Raw genomic sequence first — 13,152 nt, forward strand, 5'->3', positions numbered from 1 at the left:
ATGCTATGCCCTCCTGCGTTATAATGTTGATTTATCTCCCAATTAAAAACGGAAGTATGATGGTGCATCTGCAACGACGCTAGTCGAAACAAGTGGTTTTTAGATTGGCCATCAACAAGCCGCGTGTTGCAGTCACAGGGAATTAGCAATCGCTGGTAATGTGCGATAGGCTATAGTGACGACTGATGAATAGTTGAAGGTAAAATTCAGAAATGAAGGTACAGGAAGAAAGTACTGGTAATTTTGCCTTGAATTGAAATTAATGCATTTTATTTTTAAACGAGTGGTAGCTGAGTAAGGACTCATGTGGCAATGAAGTTTCATTAGTGAAGTACTTCAAATGAACGATACCGTTTATCCCCTTCAATTCCCGCTAATACTCTACGCCTTATCACGCAGTTAGTTTAGTTGCCTATCCAACCCAAAGCCAATATTGAGGACACGCTTTTAATTTAAACTAGAGTTCAGCAGAAGTGCATGAAGTCGCACTTGGGAAAAAATTAGTTGGCAGAAGTTTCGAATGCAACTAGTCCTGAATTTTCTCCTGTGAAAATCAAAGTCGAGAAAATATATTTAGAACATGAAAATGGTCGTTAAACTGTGTTATTAACATTGGATCTTACGGAGGTAGGAGACTTAAGAAAAATTATTGTTTGCGCAAATGGTTTTACGATGCTGAACATTAACGTGCCCGTGTAGTGAAATCAGGGACCTCAATTACATTTGGTTGAATAGGCAACTAAACTGACTGCGATGCAAAGCGTGGTATCTTGGGAAAATGGAGGCGCTACAAGCCGATATCATGCGTCTAAAGTCCTTCACGAATGAAACCTTCATCGCCCAGAGGTGTATTTCACGGTTGCCATGATTTCTTCATCTACGAATTCCCTGACTTTCCTTGTTTGCTTTTCTCCGATTCCAATTTGTTTTTAATTTCCTGGCTATCCTTGATCTTGAAACAAAATTTCCACTTCATTATCGTTTTCTTTTAAATATGCCAACTTCCGCTAAACTTCGGACAAATGAAATCATGGAAAAAGGCATTCAGTAGAAGGTTAAAAGATGACTAGCCTTAAAAAAAAAAAAAAAAAAAAGGTTAACAGTTGGAAGATCAATGATATGTTTCAGTGATTGGCAGATGTGTCAGGAACTCCCTGATTTTTCCCGGTTGTCGCAAATACCCTGACTTTCCCTGATTTCTCCGACTGCCGGCAATCCTAGTGGTATCACGGACGAATGGAGGCGCTACAAACCAGTACCATGCGTTTAAAATCCTTTACGAATGAAACCTTCATCACCCCGCAGTGCATTCTCGAGATTTGCCCGAGGCAAGCGGCAATCCGGGTACGGTGTATGTTACGCACATACGTTATGCATATAAACTACGACTACGTAACACCAAACAGACTGAACGGCGCTGGTGAGCGCGTGCAGAAGCCGGCGGAGGCACCGAACAATGCCCTCGCGTTCCTCCACCGTGTGTGCCGGTGCACCGTTGAGTTTTTCCGAATTTCCACGGCTCTTCCGCTCCCGACGCTACCGAGAACTCGGAAAAAACCGAGAGAAAACACCGGACGGTGACCTCACAGTAACTCGCCGGGCAGTCCCGGAAAAGGTGGAAATTGGATTACAGGGCTCCTGCAAAAAACACCTATCTCCAATGGCGAACGCAGCGTGAAACCGCTGTTTCGGCTCGACGAGGTGGATCGTGACTGCGGACTGTCGGTGGGCGTCGAGAAAGCGCGAAAGGAGGGGAAAGACAATGATGAGTAAAAAAATTAATTAATTATTTGAATTCGATCTCGTCTAGGCGCGGAAAACAAACAATCGAGCGACGCCACGGCTAATCACTTTCTCCGACTCGTCTCATCCAGGTAAGGCGGAAGGATGAAGGAGCGTGCGGGAAGTGGGGAGGGGGTTTGGTTGTGAATTGTTTGATAAGGGAGAGATTTCCTGGATCTTCTCTAAAGAATTATCTGAAAAACGATAGTAGTAAAAATGATGATAAAAAAGTAGATACTACAGATAAAAAGAAAGTAGTAGTAGTAAGATATAAGTTTATTTTAAAGCGGTGCTTTAGCATCTGAGGCCATTTACACCTCTGTGTGTTTACATGGAACAGTGAAAATACAAAAGGGTTGAGGAGGAAGGTTAGATTTTAAGTTTAGCGGAGCGCATAAATTCAAAAAGTTTTACAGGAAGAACTTATTAAGAAAACAGATGATACCACAAAAAATACTTTAGAACAAGTATCTGATCTTTACAAAAAAATACGTTTAATTAAGAATTTTTAGCGACTTCTCGTGAGAAATTATTCCCCGCTCGGGTAGAATATTGATATTTAGGCTTTTGTGATTTTGCGAAAATAAGTTCTGTGCATTTCTTGACTTACTGATAAAATGCTAGAAAATTAGAACTTTTTAATTCAGGAACGAGAGGTTGAGATCGTATAACTAGTCGTTTCCTGGACGAAGGAACGTAACTCCACTCATAGGTTTGCAAAATTGACTAAAAAATTCGATTTTTTACAAGAATTCACGTTTGAAATTCTTGTCTAAAATTATGCAAAATTGTTGTTACGTTCTTTCGCGGGGGGAAAAACGAAATATAACCAGTAGCTTCTTTTCCAAAGTGATACTAAAATGACTTAGACCAATGTTCTCTGCAAATTGTATTTAAATTCTTTTGTCTTCTTTTTAAAGAACAAAAGACTCGAATGAGTCATAATCTGAAAAGAACACGTTTATATTCAGATGAGCGCTAGTTCGCATGCATTTTTGAGAAATTCAGGGCTTATACTAAAACGAACTTGTTCTTTTTTTAAAACAACTGATTCATATCGACTGAATTGTAAAATCCTGCTGCTAAAAAAGGATTTACAAACGGTGAATTGGCCATAAAAATATGTTCACATTGGAATGATTGGAGCAATTTCATGCATTACGTATCAAGCGTTTCGATCAAATTTTGCGAAAATTGACATAAGTACGCTAGCAAAATATGCACCCTCGAAGAAATTTCGAAGTAAAATTTTAGGCATAATTCACTCAAAGAATCATTAACCTATTTCCGAACGAACCTAAAAAGAGAATAATTAAAATGCTGCTTTTGAGGCGCGATACTAAACAGGAGTTAATCACTGCTGAAGTAAGACACATCCTGGCAACTTCTCTGTCGAGACTGTGTGATTAGTAACTTAATACTTCGACGGCTGATCGTTACGCTTAATTGTGGCGGTAATTGCGGATTCAGTTGCCTCGCCTGAAGGTTAACCTGGCATAGCATTCTCTGCGACTACATTGGTTCCCTGTAGCTAAGTCACGGCATGAGAAAATCGGGAAAACTTAGAGAAATGGCATGAGACTGACTGTACGGCAGGAAACGGGAAACTTAGAGAAATGGGCATGAGACTGACGCTACACCCTGAGAGCCGATGTGTTTTTTGAGGCGTTCTTTGCGCTGAATTACCGGAACATTTCGCAAAACACTTCTTAGCAACAGCGCTGATAGATCGCAAAATTTTGAGTTTTTCGACGATAAGGTCCACCTGTAAAGGTTAATTATAGACGATAAGGTTTCCTAGTAAGCTCATACTTACTGGAAGCATGGGCCTCCTTTTGGCGTGTTGTGGACTAACCCATATCGAATGGAGGGAAGTAGATGGTAAAGAAAACTTTTTAGGGGTTAGTAGGAAAAACTAGAATAATTCCTCTGGTTCGCTTTTAATATCTAACTTACACTTGTTTTCGTGACCTTCAGAACGAAATTTTAAAGGGGGAAAAAAACTGATTTTTTTCAAATGACATCTTAAGAATTATCTCCCAAAAGTGTCGAAAAAAACACGCAAAAAAAAGGTCCGAAAACTCGGAGAGCGAGATCTGATATTTTTTTCATGCTCGCTTTTTTTCATGAAGAGAAGATCGAAAAACAGTCTTTTTTGTAAGAAGTTTTTGAAACTACATTCTCAAATGTCAGAAGATAATTGGATGGGGAGGGTTGGACATCTTCCCCTCGCTCCCTTTTTCACTAACTTTCAAGTTTTCAGACCATCGAAGCTGATTAGAAACTTGAGAATTTTTCCTAGGAATATTGTCTTTTTGTTAACGACTCTGCACGGAGAAAAAAAGTTCGGGGATCTGCGCCGACCGGTTCGGTAGGCCCGACTTCGGCGTGAGGAACTGAATATTCGGGGGCGTATGCGGGCGTGTTCGGCATAACACACCGTGGTCCCAAATTGGCCTTTGTCTGCTGATCTGAGCATATTTCGTTCTCCGTCCCGAAGTTTTTCGTTTTGCCGACTGGGTATTCGTATCAAGCGACCGAAGATTTTAGCAGACAGGGAACGACGCTAGCGCTCTCTGTCTCTGAACGCAGGAATTTGATGACTCCGCAAACCAGTGCGCGAAGCGCGACGTGCATCGTTCCGTTCGGAACAAAACTACGTAGTGCGTACGATCCGAAGATTGCGAGATGTGAGTTTACGAATTCCTCTTATCGTACACTTAAAACACACACGAAAGCATATTCTTATCCATTTCTAACTTTTGCAAGTAAAAGCCGTCCGCTTGAATGCCTTGATCCAGCTCGGCTGGACTTCAGAAAGTGCGTATCATTTGTTGTTTTCTCTCAATTGTAGAATTCAAAGTGACAATTGTTTCTCAAGTGACTCATTAATCATACATTTAACTTCGAATATCGACTTAGAAATCAGCTCATAGCTTCTCTCAGTGCCGGAACTCAATTGTTTTTTCTCTTATCGACCTAACCTACAAAATCGTTTCGCTTATCCGCTTATAATCTAGGAAAGGAACTAAGATCAAATTGTAGAAGACAGGTTTGAAGTTTAATTACTTTACGAGACTTAGTTATGCCAGAGGGAAAGTTCATTGCACATTTCAAAATGTTTATACTCAACTTTAAATTTCTGACCAGAGACGGTCATCTCTACTCTCATCTCATGTACCTTACTTTTGTCCAAAAATGACTCGGTTTTCTCTGTATAGCTTAGTCCTAGTCACCCTCAAGTATGTGGAAAAGTTCACGAAGTTGAATTTGTGTTTCCAATTTGCTGAAAGGTTATCATTGACCGTGATTTATTTTATTTTAACTTATTCTTTCGTCTCCTGCGAAACATCAAAGCCTGCATCGTTCATTATTATAGTTTCCAGCTCTTTACTGTAATTAAATTGCGAAACTATAATTTGATCATTAGCAGAATATCCTTCGATGTACACTTTCAACCCATAGAACTCGTAGCGCAGACTACGGAGCTACAGTGATTGGCACGGATGAGAAGTCTGTAAGTAAATTTATGCACTAACTTAACATGGCCCCATTATCAGTTTCAGTGTTAATATTATGTCTAGATTTCATGGAAACGGTTACAGCTTCATGTTTGTCTCCCTGCATGCTTTGTTTTGAGTTTGGCTATTATTAAGGAGTCAAGAGTAGAGAATTGGAAGTCTGCGGGAGAATTGATCCATTTATTTCCAACATTATCAGTACCTATAGCCAAGTTTTACATTTGTAGAGAATGATGCGGTGTAGGAAAGCTTGAGTCCTTCTTTCCTCTGATTTCTTTCAATTGTAGATATGATTTTAAATTTATTATGTTTGTGTAAGGGAGTGTACATATTTTATTTATTGGTGATAACAAATGGTTCCTTATGCTGGGCACTTTCAATTTAATTATATACTTAGTAGACCTTTCGTACCTAATATTATCTATTTGCTATCTACCTAACTTATGTTCTTGTTTGTACCTTGCTAAGTGCAGTGATTGTTATCATTTAAAAAAATGCCTTGAAATTGAGCATAAGATATTATCTGGTGTGAACTTTGGGAACTGATAACGGTATAATGTGCGTTTATAATTTGAGTATGTATTCTATCCTCGTTCCTTTCCTTGCTATCTGATCTGAGGTTTTTTTTTTAAATTTTCATCATTTTTTCATGTTCCATAGAGAGAGTAAAATGAAGTAAAATAATAGAATAAAATAAAATAACGAACAAATCCATGTAAATTAGATATATCCTGGTTGTCCACAGTTCAATGCGAAGATTAATGCAAGTTTTTCGCCTTTCCTCCCAAGCGTCCGGCATAGCTCAGTAGGTAGGGTCTTCGATTAGTGTTAGGTAGGTTCTAGGTTCGATCCCCGATGTAGGCAAAAATTTCTACCCATCAAATCGCTGTTCAGGTGCTGTAATACCCTTCTATTTTTTTTTTTTTTTTTTTTTTTAAATTTATTTGTGGGGGGTTGGGTAAAAGGCCCCCTCCCCTGGCTAAGAGTAATAAGAGCCCCCCTGAATTTAATGCAACCTTGATAAGATCCACTAGGCTTCGATTCATGCATCCAAGAATTTCGGTTAGGTGTACAGAAGCCTTCGGCACGATGAGCCGAAGTTCGGTTCCCCGGACCGAGAACTTTGTGCTGACAACCGAAAAATTTCGGCTCGTTCTACCGAAGAACTGGAGTTCAGTGAACTGCTATAATTGGTGTTCCATATGAACCAATCGTAGCGGCACAGGCAACCGAAGTTCGGTAGCTGACGCCGAACTTTTTTTCTCCGTGTGTAATTTGATTTCAAACGCATGTTAAAAATTGTTCCTCTGTATACCAGCGGATTCCTGGTCGAAAATGTAGAGAAATTTATTGTCTCCGTTTTAGCCGAATATTCTTCTGAAGGGACAGGAAATCACCTCCTAAGCTGATTGCGATTATGCACACTAATTCGCACACTGATCGCTGCAGCCAGATCTAAATAACGAGAGATGCGCAGAAAGAAAGGGCTATGCTTCAGATGTAGAGATATTGTCACTTCTGGTTCGTTGATAAATGTTGTTGCTGTCTCCGTCCCAGTCTCACTGTCGCGTTCCAACGTTTATGGAGGCGTCAGACTCTCTTGTTCGCGCCTGTGATCCCTGTTGGCGCTCATTGACCGATTGTTTTAACCATTTCCACCTTGCATTTTTATTGCCCACCGCCGGGAAGTCTCATTATTCACCAGAAAGGCGTCTTCACTAAACAACATTTTCCACTCAGCTCCGAAGGCGTGTTCCGAGTCACCAAATTGCATCTCGACCTGTTTCCATGCCCGATTTCACATCGCGTGTCTAGACGTATTTTAGAGGCAGCATATTTCAGAGACAACGCATTTTAGAGGTACCACCCTGGGCTCCTAGCCACCTAGGAAATGTGGCCCGACAAGTTATAGGGCCGTGTTCAAAACCGATCCTTAGACAGTTCCGTTCCTTGAGAGGGCCAAAGTACGTTCCACATTGTAATTGAGGGAGGTTTAAGGAATTCATGAAAATATATCACAACATAAAAACACTATTTTTGGGAACTTTTTTCGAATTTCCTAGGCGTTATTTATTGTTGTTTAAAAATGCAGAATATTTACACATTAAATTTTGGCTGTCAACTCCCTTATTCACACCACAAAAGATTTAAAATAATCAGGAAATGGTGAGGAAAAATATTAAATGGTTTTCCTTTGAAAAAAATAATTAAAAATAGATGAAATCTGCAACCTTGCAAATTAAAACAGGTAATTTTCGACTTCGCCACCGATATATCAAATATTTTACCTCCAGGCGAGACGTCATCCGAATGCACGGTGAAGAAGCGTCCATCGGCGCGGCGCGACGCACAGTAAAACGATGCATTGTGACTTGTGAGAAATTGAACAAAAAATATTTGATTAAAACTTCCAATTTTGATGCTTAATCCGTCAAATATTAAATTTGAACAAGTGCCTTTGTAAGAAAATTGAACGAAAAAGCCAATTTTATAATATTCAAATCTCTAAGTTTTGTATTCACAAAATTATAAGCTTTTAAAGCTTTCACTTCAGGTGCGGAACCTCTCTTATTGACTCGCCCCACTGCGCGACGGAAGGCTGCAAGGATTCGTGGCGAGTATTTTATAGGCCCCTTCCAGACCCCCAGCAAGGGGGGGGGGGGGAGAGGCTACGCAATGCAGTGTGCAGACTATCAAGGCCCGACCTTGGGCGGTTAAAATTAATTTATGGACACCCCATGTGTGTTTGATGGGGGACTTAACTTGCACTTTTCCTTTTTCTCCTCCGGTAGACAGAAGACAGTCTCGGGTTAATCTGACGGGTGAAAATGCTTTTGACTGCCTCCCAAGCCCAACCCGATCAGACTGCTTAGTACTCGACCCGTGATTTACGATAAATCGATTGATCTTCCATTTAAATCTATGGGAAAGGATCGATTATCAAGGTGTTCCTTAGTGATCGATTCGTTACCATAGATTCAAATGGGAAGATATCGAAAGCTGGCGATTCGCATTAAGCCGCAGAGCCCCAGACGAGGGAGGCTCATCGTCGTGGCTCGTGTAAGAGCCGAGGGCAGTTTCTCGAGGTTGCCGAATTGTGCATAAAAATGTATTACACTTCGTGGGGTTAGGAAGAAAAAGTATTATTGGATATTCCGTGGCCTAGAGAAGAACTTCGGCACAGAAGATCGGGAAAGCAGTGGCTTAATGTTAGCTCAGAGGTAACATTTATCGATTAGCGACGCCGCTGCAAGCTCGCTCCTGTGTTTTGATTTCTTTCTTTTTCGTTATGAAAAATACACAACAATTTTTCTGGTAGACTTTCGGCGTTGTTTTCAACTATTTGAAGAATAAGTTGCAAACATTTCAAACACTGAGTTGGCTCGTTGCTTATATACTGGTTGCTCTTTCGTTGCTTTTGAAAAAAAAAAAAAAATTGTAAGTGGAAAATTCGAAAAATCGCAATTGAGGTAAGTGGTATTTTTATTGAGCTATCAAAAAATAGCGAAAAAAAATGAAGTTTCATAATTTCTAGGCGTATTAAGGCATCTAGAGTCAAAATAACCATACTTGAAAAAATTTGTGTTAGTCCGCCTGGAGTCCCCTAAATCTGTGTACAGCCATGCCTCAAAAACTATTTGTTCAATTTCATTCAAAATTTAGATGGAAGACTATATCTGTGGTATCCTTATGCACGTCATGTGATTTTGGGGTAGGCCAAATTTTTTTTTTTTTCGGGGGGGGGGAGGCTAGGGGGAAAACATGATTTTTATCAAATCCACACGAAGGGCTCATTTTTTTTTGATTCACTGGAAAAAAAACACATTGGATCTAGAGTCTAGACTCTTAAAAACATCAACAAGAAAAAATACTCTTGAGTCAGTCGGATTTTTACTTAAATCAAGAACCAAGCCTCTTAATTTAAGCGGATTTCCTGATGATTTAAGCTTAAATCTGATTGAATCAAGAGTCCTTTTTCTTGTCAATGTTTTCGAGAGTCTGGACTCTAGATCCAATGTGGTTTTTTTTCCAGTGTTCTCAGAGTTGGGTATTTTCCGAAACTGTTGATTCGATTTTTTTGAGCGTGCAATTTGGCTCGCTGGTTTGTTTAACAGCATGTATAGAATTTCTTGAATTGTTTAGGGTCGCTTGATTGAACACGTGACATTCTTTCACTCGACTAGCCGCGCCGCGCCCGCGCTGCGGAGTTCTTTTAGATGCGCAGACGACGCGACGGCGATGGCTGATTGCAGCTGGGATATGCGTCGGAAAATCAGCGTTAAATGCGCCAAGGTCATTCTCGATGCCCGCCTGCAGGTGCGCCGGCACCCACTACGATTAATAACCGAGAATGATAGTTGATAGCAAAAGAATTTATCATCTCCACTGCAGATTATTCGACAATTTTATCAGTGCTATTCTTAAAATCATCAATACAGGAGCCTTCAAAGGGGGTTCACAGTTTCACAGCGAAAGAGAATTTGCAGGTGTCTGAAAACTGATGAATTTCGTGTCTAAACGGAAACCACTGCGCGAACAGAACATACAGATACCCTTGGTTTAAACATTGAACAGTTAGGTACTGGAGCAGATATAACAAAATTATCTACCTACACTGGAGAAAAAATTTGTATGAGATATTATTTTGACTTATGATATTATTCCTTGTCGAAAAAAATTGATTTTTTGAGTTACAGAAACATTGCTTTTGACGTTTTCTTAACTAGAGAAAAACTGACCTTAAGTTGAATTTGCACGAATTTAACTTTAAAAAACTAAATTTTGTCGAAAAAACTTACGCTTCAAGGCAAAATAATAACCCAAGGAAATTTTTTTTCGGTACAATTTGCTAGAATGCATGTGTTTAAATGGAGATGACGTCACTAGGCCGTGTATTCCCTCACTTTAAAGTATATTCTTATCCTATTTCTTGATATCAGAAAGAATTATAAAAAATACTGCGAAATCAGCTCTTTAAGCACGTTTAGATGAAGCGATAAAAAATGGTATGCGAATCCTTCAATGCGTTGGTTAGATGGTATTTGCACAGATTATTAATACCAGGGCATAAAAAAGTTGTTCGCGAATATTTTAGAACAATAAGAGAAAAGACGTGCGCTCATTGTCGGTGATAGATACATCACACATGCGAATAGTCTAAATTAACCTAGATATATTGTGAGACTTGCAGCACAGATTTGATGGAGTAAAGAGGGGTAAAAGTATCGGTAATGAAAGAGGAAAGGTCATGGTAATGTGTCTCAAGAACTGCGTTAAGAAATCGCGGCGCTCGAGCCAAGTGAGATGAAATTGAAAAATGAGGAAGAATATCTTGACTATATTAGAGGAACTATTCGGAAGCCACACAAACAAGTGTGCGCTGACGTTGGAATTAATAGTGATGTAAAGCCAGCATTGGCGAGCCAGAACATATTTTCTCCGCTGAATCCAAAAACAGAATCTATGGATCGTGACCATAAGAGGAGACCGATCTTGACATTTATGAGTGTTGGTGACACTATCGATCGATAAAACACATCCATGAATAAAGGCTAAACGATCCCAAGCGTAGTGATGATAAGTCTTGGCTTGATTTCACGTCAAGAGGGACTGTATGAAAAAGAGAATAATGCTTCTTTTTTTCCAAGACTAATTAAAAGTACAGCTTGGAGAATCGAAATTATAGTACGTCGTGTTAACACGTTGTTTCGAAAAAAAAGAAGTTAATTTTTGGACGTTGTATTTTACGCTGTTGGGCATTCCTGTAAGAATCGTTCAGCTAACTTCAATTTTATCGATACCTATATCGATATAATTGAAAAATTACACGTCTGCTCGTATTTTATTTAGTTTAATGTATAAAAATGCACAATAGAGTTGCTCGCATTTCAATTCCTGCTCGTTTTTCTGATTTATTTCATTCTATTATTATTTTCCTGTTTGGCTGTGATATCAATTGGACTGCACTTTGCAATTTTAAACTATAAATTCTGGCTTCTCTGGGAAAACACTCATATGCATAGGGAAACTAATGGCACATACGTTGTTTTTAAACCAAGCTAGAATTTATAGCTCCAAATTGCAAAATGTAGTCCAATTCATTCATGGTGTACATTGTAAAACTTCCTGTCAAGTTCAAGTTTCTGGTTTTAAGGGTAGAAAAATAGGCGGTCTAAAAATGATGAACTAACTTGTAAGTAGTAATTCGACAAAGTTAACAGTCATCCTTGATAACATGAACGTTCATTCCGTTACTATAATACAGATGAAACAAGCGTACCTACAGATTCCAATTCTTAAGCAATCAAAATATCCGGGACAGAGGCGAAAAGGGCTCTTTTTCCAGCTCATTCATTTTAAAAAAAAAAACCGAACGTGATGGACGGACATCAAAACCCTACTGAAAACGAGGTACAAACGATGCATTTCGTTCGCAGACCAAGTGGTTCACCTCGTAACTTGAAATTGAACTTAAGCACTTGAGCAAAGAAGGAGGGGGGTGGAGTTAAGACGATCGTAAAAAAAAAAACGATAAGAAAGAGTCTCAGGAATCAAAGTTTTATCAAGTACACCTCTTTGTTGCCAGCTTTCGAATTTCATGATGAAAAATAATCTTCAGACAGAAAGAGGGAGACAACAAAACCTATCAGCTGACCTTGGAACTCAACGATTTTTATCCTCTGGTACTTACATGATCGTAATATTCAGCAGTAAATAACTGCTTGCTTTTGAAACTTAATTTTTATCTAGCGATCAATAAGCTCGACTTAAAAAAGAAATAGAAAATAAGTCTAGGTTGGAGCGGCATCAGAGCGGTTTCTTTGGCAATGAACTTCATTCGGGGACTAATGACCCGAGAGATTTCTAATAGCCTCGACGTATCTGTGTTAAAAATATGAGGAGAAAAATTAAGAAGCACAAAGGAGAGACGCCGTTCCGCCATTTTGTATCGGAGCAGCGGGTGGAAACCAAGAAGAGAGCGGGAGGTTTAAATATAGACTTGGGGAGGAAGACGAGTAGGATGATGGAGAGAAATCTTTTTCTAGCTGTGAACGGCTGATGCTCAACTTAAATTTAGTTACGCCTTAAAGTAGCGTCTAAAATTGCCAACTTTTCCGTCCTGAATTTTGAGCCGCGGTGAAGGGACATTCCAGCGTTGTCGAGTGTGAAACGACAACACGGTTGACACCCGACAAATTATGAAGAGAAATAAATTCTTTCAGTCAAAATGTTACATTCTAGACGTCCGGATGTGACATTCGGAAGAGGAGACTTCGGAAACACGAAAGAAAAAAAGAGAGGCATTTGGTTTTCATACGAATTCGGACACAAACCCATTTGCGAGTCGATTCGAAGCATTGATATAATGAAGTTTTGTTCATTGCAAGGAATATCTCAACCACGCTCGTGAGATAAATTGGACTGCATTTTGTAATTCGGAACTATAAATTCTGGCTCATCTGAAAAAAACACTTGTGCGCATAGGAAAACTATTGGCACCTACGTTGTTTTTAAACCGGGATAGAATTTATAGTTCCAAATTGCAAAATGCAGTCCAATTGATTTAGAGGCGACGTCATCATTACTGAATTTTGGACACATGAATTTGCGATGTTCTACCGAAATGGAACATAAAGACGGTGTGCAACGTTGCAATCGGAGGAGAAGTCGGGTTTTCGCGCGCATTTCATCAATATTTGACTCCGATCGTGGAAGGCGCTCTTGATACAACTATTTCACCACGGGGGATGTCCACATTGCCGTTTGCTAGATTGAAGGCGTTCTGTACTGTGATGACGGCTCGGTCACACTGCGCCTGCAGACGCGGTGCTGACAGCGGAGCGAAACT

General features: G+C 39.6%; 1 protein-coding gene across 10 annotated transcripts in view; it reads right to left on the bottom strand.

The window, feature by feature from the left end:
* Positions 1-13,152, bottom strand: part of Svil (Supervillin) — a 390,519-nt gene that overhangs the window by 306,689 nt on the left and 70,678 nt on the right. The window contains exon 1 of one of the 10 annotated variants that reach the window (XM_072296135.1): positions 11,584-11,751. The exons of the other annotated variants lie outside the window; for them this stretch is intronic. The gene's annotated coding sequence lies outside the window, so the exon portion shown is untranslated. Of the gene's footprint in view, positions 1-11,583; positions 11,752-13,152 lie in introns of those variants that run through there. 10 annotated transcript variants of the gene reach the window in all.

Source organism: Bemisia tabaci, chromosome 2 (assembly GCF_918797505.1).
Source record: "Bemisia tabaci chromosome 2, PGI_BMITA_v3".
Taxonomy (NCBI): Eukaryota; Metazoa; Arthropoda; class Insecta; order Hemiptera; family Aleyrodidae; genus Bemisia; species Bemisia tabaci.